The sequence below is a fragment of the Suricata suricatta genome, chromosome 12 (assembly GCF_006229205.1).
Source record: "Suricata suricatta isolate VVHF042 chromosome 12, meerkat_22Aug2017_6uvM2_HiC, whole genome shotgun sequence".
Taxonomy (NCBI): domain Eukaryota; kingdom Metazoa; phylum Chordata; class Mammalia; order Carnivora; family Herpestidae; genus Suricata; species Suricata suricatta.
Window position 1 is genome coordinate 52,694,113 of NC_043711.1, and position 8,252 is coordinate 52,702,364.

Consider the following 8,252-nt stretch of genomic DNA (forward strand, 5'->3'; position numbering starts at 1 on the left):
ACCCCAGCGCCCGCAGAACGGGGCCGCCAGCTCCAGGCGCGCGCTCACGCCTTGCCCCACGCGTTCCCGCGGCGCCCCCTCCCGGCTCCGGGGTGCGGAGCCGGGCAAGGGGGCGGTGGGGCTCAGCTCGACCCCCACGTGTCGCTACCTCGCAAGTTGCGTGTCGAGCTGGCGCCCTGGGGCCGCCCTCGGGTTGAGAGGATCGAGGCGCGGCTAAGAACCCCCGCACCCTGGCTTGCCTCCTCGTCCTCCCCGCCAGTCGAGCGCTCAGAGCTGGTGGGTGTTAGGTGGCACCCCAGTTCCCCCTTTCCCCAGGCTTCCGAGCCCAGCCTGGGGGGAGGGCGCCCCCTTCCGCGGAGCGGGGATAACTGGTTCAGCATATTCCTCCCCGACCCCTGTCTATTAGAAGGGGGTGCGGCAGGTGGGTGCCCAGGTAGGGCAGCTACTTCTGGAATGCCGCTCTTAGCGGACTGTTGGAGTCAGGGCTGAGGCCAGGAAGTCCGGCGCGAGACTCAGGCGTAGGCCTCCGGAGCCGCCCGAGGGCGCCAGGCTCGGCTGGCCGCTCAGCACATGCTCGAGGCGACACCTGGCGGGCGCGATGGGTGCTGTTCGTTCCTCCTAGTTTCCTGAAACAGGGTGCTCTGAGAGGTCCAGTGGACCAGCGGTGCTGACCCCTTCCTGGGATGTGCACCCCAATCCAGTGAGCTAGGAGCTGTCAGAATCACGTTTCAGCTTAAGAAATTAAGGCTCAGAAACGCGAAGTTATTTTCCCAAAGTCAGCAGCTAGTGGGTGGGAAAAGCAGATTGGAAACACTGCCCTCCCCAACTCTAACCACCACCAGGCCAGGCCTGCCTATAGTTCAGAATTGCTTTTCTAAATCTTCCCTGGAAACCACTGTTCACATTCATTCACATTCCACAAATGTTTATGCCAGGCCTCATGGTGGGCACCGTGGATAAAAGGAACAAGAAGGATGAGGGACCCTCTCTCTTAGGACTAGTGAGAGAGACAGACCAGAGGTAAACAAATACATAATTTCAGACAGCACAGCTTCCTGTGATGTGAAGATAATATAAAACGGAGTGATGAGAGAGACAACACTGGGTGCCCGGGGATTATCTGAGGAGTTGGCATTCGAGTTGAGAGCTGAAGGTCGCAGGACCTGGGGTCCCAGCATTTTAAGAAGGAGGACAGCAGTGCAGAAGCTTGGAGGTGGGCAAGAGCACCGGGAGGGGAGGTGGGGCTGTGCCTGAGAAAGAGAAAGAAGGCCAGTGGGCTGGAAGGAAGGAGATGAGGGTACACAGACCCCACAGAGCTGTGTAGGCATGTTGAGGAGCTTAGATTTCAGGGGGAAGTTCAGAGGGAAGACATTGGAGGGATATGAAGAAGGATGACTCATCTGATTTGTGTTCAAAAGCCCCCCTTGGCTGCCCTGTGGAAAATCCACAGGGGGTGCAGGGGAAGGATAGGGCTGGGCAAAATGGAGCCAGGCAGACCAGAGAGGAGACTACCCCATGGGTCCAGGCATGAGACATTGGGGGTTTTAAAACAGAGCCACGCAATTCTTCCATGGGCCTCCCATTGAGAGGTGGGCTCTCTGCTCTCCTCACTTGAGGCTGGGCCGTGTGTGTGGCAGAAGTGATGCCGCGAGACTTGCAGGCTAGGTCATGAGAGAAGTATAGCTTCTGCTTGCTGGCTGGAACACTCCTGCTGGAGCCCTGAGCCACCACAGAAGGGGTCTGGAGGCTGCCATGTTGTAAGGAAGCCCAGGCATCGGTAGAGGCCACATGTGGGTGTTCCAGTCCACAGTCCTGATTGAGTTCAGTGTCAGAGCCATCCTAGCCCAGGTGCCAGACATGTGGGTGAAGAAGCCTCCAGATGATTCCAGCCTGCAGCCACCAAGTCATCCCTGCCTCTGAGTCTTTCCGGCTGGGGCACTGTGGCCATCCCCGATGTGCCCTGTCTAAATCCCCAAGCCCAGTGACTTGAGAGTGGAATGAAATGACTGTTTTGTGCCACTATTTGGGGGAGGATGCTTGTGACACAGCAATTGTAACTGAAACAACTAAGGTGGAAGGGGGAGGCGCAGGGAGAATGGAGGGTGCTGGGCCTGGGCCACCAGCAGCTCTGACAGGACTTGGAAAGGGCCCAGCTGAGAGAGGAGTAGGGAAGGGAGAAAGAGGAGGGAGGGATGAACAGTGATCCCCAAGGCTGGCTGGAATCCTCGATGGATGAGGGCAGTCGTGAGCGACAGTGGGAGAGGGGAATTGGAGCAGCCAAGGGCTCCAGAGGAAAGCATGGAGTCTGTCCTGGTCATGTTCCTCCTCCTCCTCCTCCTCCTCCTCCTCCTCCTCCTCCTCCTCTTCCACTCTCAGATACAGTTAGGGCTGAGCTCTGAGCAGGCTTCCTCCAAGGGAGCATCCAAATGTGTCCTTTCTTTCCTATGTGCATTGTCACTTTCTTAGACAAGTGATTCACTTACGTCACTCATGATCAGGACATTGGGACATGTGCTGGGACATAGCAGTGGATCAAATAAATCCACTGTCTGCCCTCCTGGAGCAACTATTCTAAGGGCTGATTTGATTGTCATATGTGCTGGGTACTGTCACCAAGAACTTTAGCACATTGACTCATTTAATCCTCTTACAATACTATGAGGTTGGTGCTATTTTTTGTTAATATTTTTATTGTTATCATAATTATCATAATTTTATAGTATGGGGAAAGCAAGTTGTGGAGGGATTAAATAAAATCCTAAACTCCCACACCTACTACGTGGCATAATTGGGATTTGAACCTATGGAGTTTTGACTTCAGCATGTATTCTTAATCCTTCAATTATGCCTCCCATCTAATGGAAAAAAGAGACATTGACCCCTCAACAGAAAGAAAAAGGGTATTGGCATCAATACGGGGGATGCAAGGACTGTGAGAACACAGAGAAAGGGGCTCCAAATGGGCGTATCAGGGAAGACTTCCTGGAGGAGGTGTTCCTAAACTGGGATCCAGAAGGAATGAGTTGGAGTTCCCCAGGCAGTTTTCGAAGCCAGAGGAAGCAGGGCCCATGAAGGTCTGAGGGGCCTGGTGAATGAATGGAGCATCAGAGGGAATAGGGGGTAGGGAGGGTTGCAGAGATGAGACCCAGCAGGGAGTCTGAGGACATAGTTAGGGCATATTAGTAAGTTTGAGCTTTATCTTAAAGAGAAACAGGGTGTCACATGATCAGATTTATGCTTCAGAAGGCTCATGGCAGCTGTTATGGGGTACTGAGAAAAGGGGGCAGGATATGGGGACATGAGGTGTCAGAGGTGTGCAGGGCAGAAAAGGCCCAGCCCACACAAGGGTGGTGACAGATGGTAAGGAGAAAAGTAGATGGATTCAAGAGCTGGTCTGAAGGCAGAATAGACAGCACCGTGGTTGGCAAGGACAACACAGAGACAGGGCAGGGAAGAGCAGGTCTGAGCATGATGACCTTGGTTTTGGAGGTGCTGAGTTTGATGATGTGCCTGTAGGTCACTGAAGGGGCAGTTGAGTGAGTGTGCCGGGCACTCAGGAGGAGCATGTGGACTTTTGAGGGTCATGGTGTCCAGAGCGAGAAGTGGGCAGTCCTTCAATCCAAGGCCTACGCGAGACGTCAGTGAGGCCAAGAAGGCTGAGTGAGGACAGCCCTGCACAGAGCCCCAGCTCAGCCCAATTTAAAGAAGGGCATAGGGGGAGAAGCAGCCAGAGCAACTGAAGAAGACTGGCTGGAGTGGGCAGAAAGTTACTCAGAGAGCTAGAGTAGGAGTGACTAGTTTTCAGGATCAGACCTTGTTAGAAAAGCAAGGACTGAAAAGGGTCCAAACAAAGTCAACTCAAACATCCAAAGATCTTTAACATCCTGCAAATCACGTTTCCAGCCCCTACTTTTCCCAAATCCCCTGTGACCATATCACAAAAAATTAGCAGGTTGCCACCAATGTTTACAAAATGGAAACAGACCAGAAAATAACAGAGGGCGTTGCACACAATAAGGCTCCAATTGTGTGTATGTGTGTGTATTGTGGGTTGCATAAAAAAGAAAAAGAAAGAAAGAAAGAAAGCAAGCAAGCTGAGGTTGTTGCTCCATCCTGTTACTCCTTCTCGTGCGCCTGGAATGCCTCCCTCCCCCGCTTTTCCACCTGGCTGATTCCTCTCATCCTTCAAGGCCCTCTCAAAGTGAACTCATCTGAAGAGCCTTCCCTGATCAGCCTTGCCTCTGTCCTAGGCACTTGGTCTCTTTCTCATTCATCCATCAAACATTCACTGAAGATTAAAGGGTGCCGGGCCCCAGGCTGGCTATGGGATACAGCAGTAAACACATTGTTTTCCCTTTGTGCTCCACGGCCACTGAGCTGATCCTGGCAAAGCCCTTCCTCCCAGAAGGATGTCTGGGCTTACGTGCCTCCCTTTTCCATTAGAACTTGAGATCCTTACAGACAGGACCCTCTCTCCTGCATCTCTGTATCCCCAAGCATTGATGGAAGACCATGGCTTGATAAACAGACCATAGACTTTGGGCTCAAGAAGGCCTGGATCTGAATACCAGCTCTGCCAATCAACAGCTGCAAAATCCAGGGCATGGTTTTAAAAGTGTATTTTAAGAGTTGTTGGGCTTTCTCTGGAGCTAAAAATCTTCCGCTGGACTGACCGCTCCTCCAGAGGGAACTGTGTCTGATTCCTTGCGAGCCCCTAAACCAGCTGTGACTAACTGCTTCATGACTCAGTGGTACCTACTGCAGAAAGTTCTTCTTTGACAGAGCCGTGCTAAGCAAGAGGTTCCCTCCCCGTGTGGTTCTTTCCGGCTGGATCAGGAGAAAAGGGTGTCAGCAGATGCTGTTCTTCTCAGCCAGCTAAGCATGCCTGGGGCAGGGGCACAGAGGGCCCTGGGCTTTGGCTCCCCCTGCTGGATGCAGAAGGAGAGGCTGCTTGGGTCCCAAGGACCGGTTATTAGGAACACGCTCGGAGCACTGCTGGTAACCAGAGCCTGCTGTATGAAGGCTCTAGAGTGGTTCAAATCTGGCTCCATTCTGTGATCTCCACCACCTTAGGAAAGTTACTTAAATTCTCCTTGCTTCAGCTCCCTCCTCTGTAAACTGGGGATTATAACAGTTTCTACCTCATAGGGTTGTTGCGAGGTTTGAGATGCTACACGTCAAGTGCTGATGATGCTGCCTGAAATGCAGCACACAACGCAGCGCTCACCACATATGCGAGTGTAACGTTAAACTAGTGGAGAGGCCACAGCCACCACTTGGTGCCACCATCGATCCGGACAGGATGTCCATGTTTAAAACAGTCTCTGCCATCGGATCCCCAGGGTTGGGATTTTGTATTTGTTTCTTTTGTTTCTTTGCTGGTGCTTCAAAGAAAACTTCAGCAACACAAACCAGAGGAAAAGCATGGAGCTGCTCGGAGCCACTGGGAGGAGCAGAGACTCCTGTGAACCAGTGATCAGTGTCTAGGAAAGGCTGCTGTTTGAGGGTGTGGGTTTTTTAGCATAGGGGAATTCTGGGAGCATGGGCATGAGGCAGAAGCTCTTCTATGGAAGCCAAAAGAATGAGATTCTCCCCCTCAGTTTTGTCACAACCCTGTGTGGCTTTGAGAAAGTCCCTGAAATGCCACTCCTCACGGGCCCAGGCCCAGGCTAGAGTAGCCTCGCCTCCAGCCGCCTGCCCTCCCTGCACCTATCTCCTCCCTTCACAGCACTGGCCCCTTCCGGGACTCTGCTTTTATTCTGTTTCTTTCTTGTCTGTCTCCTTGTGCTGGAAGGTGGGAGGGTTGTGTCTCCACGAGGCTAGGGGCCAGTATAGGGTCCTGTTCACCATCATAGTGCAGTATTTTTTAAAATGTTTATACTTACATTTGAAAGAGACAGAGACAGAGACAGTGAGTGAGCAGGGGGGGGACAGAGAGAGAGAGAGAGAGAGAGAGAGAGAGAGAGAGAATCTGAAGCGGGCTCCAGGCTCTGAGCTGTCAGCACAGAGCCCAATGAGGGGCTCGAACTCACTAAGGTGATATCATGACCTGAGCCAAAGTCGGAGCTCAACCCACTGAGCCACGCAGGCGCCCCCACAGTGCACTCCTAATAAGGAGCGTGAGAGAGAGTGGTCTGGTAGGGCCTCTCTGCTAGTGCGGCCAGAGAAGGCCTCTCTGCTGAGCCCTGAATGACACACCCTGGGATGCAGACCACTCCTCGAGAAGCCATCCCTGGCACACTCCTCCACCCGGGATGTTACTCTCCATGGGCCCGGTGCTGACCCCTGTCACAGCAGCCAGCTTGCTGTGTCACCTTCACCTGTGTGCTGCTCTGCCCCCCTCACCTCATGCGAGCCCTTCCAGAAGAGGGTTCGCGGATGTGGGGCAACCAGCCCTGGAGGAGCCACGCACTGGGGGCACGAGGAGAGGTGGAGGAGCTGGTAAGAAGGTTGCAGAAGCTTGGAAACTGTTCTGCAGAGGCGGGAAGCCGTCCACGTCACCTGTGTCCGAACAGGCGGTGAGCCAGTCCCTTGTGGGGTTTTCGAGAGGGAGGCGGGCCGCTGCTGTGTTGGGGCTGCCAGTGTGCAGCCCCCCTGGGAGTGGCACCACGGTCTCCACTCGGGGCTCCCACTGTGCGTCAGGCTGGTGGGCGTGTGGTGGCCTTTCCCACGGAAGCCCCGCCTCCCCCTCCTGCAGCGCTGTCCACCTCTGTGCCCTCCCTCCTGGGGTGGGCGCCAGGGGGACCCAAAGGGGGCACTCGCAGGCCGCGTGCCCATGGCCAGGAGGCAGCCCCAACACAGAGACCACCCACCTGGCACGGAAGGACAGGGCCGTTCTCTCTGAGCTATGAGAGCCTTCACCATTTACTGGGCACCCACCCGTGCCAGGCTCCATTTCCTTGCTCCCTGGAAGCCCTCTCCTCCCAGGTACTTCCATCAGCGGTCCCTTACTTCACGCCCGCAGTCCCTGCACATCCATCCTGTTCCTTCACAGCACTCTGTGCACATCTCGCCCCGGCTTTGTTTAACTCCCTAGCATTTATCGCCGCTCTCCAATTTTACACGATGCTATTTCTTTGTTGGCTTATTTTTATGTTTTCCCGGCTGCCCTGTGAGCTCCATGAGGGAGGTATCTATCGCTTTGCTGCTGCATTTCGAGAAAAATGGCTGGCAAATAATCCGCCCTCGGCGGGTGATTGTGGGATAAATGAATGATCGAATGGGTCGCGTTTACCCCTCATAACCAACTCATTTTCCAGAAGAGAAAACTGAGATGTTGGGAGGTTCGGTCACTTGCCCAGCAACTAGCTGAGCGTCTGGCACACGGTGAGTGCTTCCTAAAAGTTATCTGTCAAGTCCCCTTCTGTCTTCCTCTACATCTCCCCACCCTGCTAATGGGGGGGGAGTGGAGGGGGGGCCAAGTCGGATAGGGCTGGAGCACCATGACTGGGAGGAGTTGGAACATGTGCATCCAATCTGGAGAAGCAGCTCCTCCTGCTGCCAAAGTCCTGTTACCTGCTCAGCTGGTGGCAAATCCAAAGGCCAGTTTGCAAATTTGGAGCAGAACCCAAAGAGTGCAAAGAGACTGTCCGTCCCATAGATGGGGAGACTGAATCCCAGAGCAGGTACTAGAGGCTCCCAAGACATGGCCAGTTAGGGGGAGAGTCAGATGTGACAGGCTGCTGAGGCTGCTGGGGCAGACCCAGCCTTGGGCCTCGGCTCAGCCACTTGCTGTGTGATGTTGGGAAAATAATTAACCTCCCTCAGCCTTAGTTTCCTGCTCTGTAAAATGGGGAGGATAATAGTGCTACTTCCAAGTCACGTGAAATCATGTATGTGAAGCACCTAGCAGAGAATCTGGCATATATCATGAACTCAACATATGACAGGTATTTGCTGCTGCTGCTGCTGATGACGACAACAATGATCATGACATATACTGGAACCCAACCTTCAGGACCAGAGGGAATCTTAAAGGCCGTCTATGCCGGTGTTTCTCAAACTTCATGTATCAGAATGACTTGGTTACAAACAGATGCCCAGGTCCCCTCCAGATCAAGCGGGGCTTCCTGGCAGAGGTGAGAGTTGTTTTTCTGCATCTAACAAGTTTCCTGGGTGCTGCCCATGTCTGGCTTCATTGGAGCAGAGTCTGTTGAGGATCCAAATGCTAGTGCTGTGTACAGACCCATGGGCTTCAAGGCGGGAGTCAGACTGAGTTGGCCTCTCACAGACGTACACCGGAATCCTGGGGA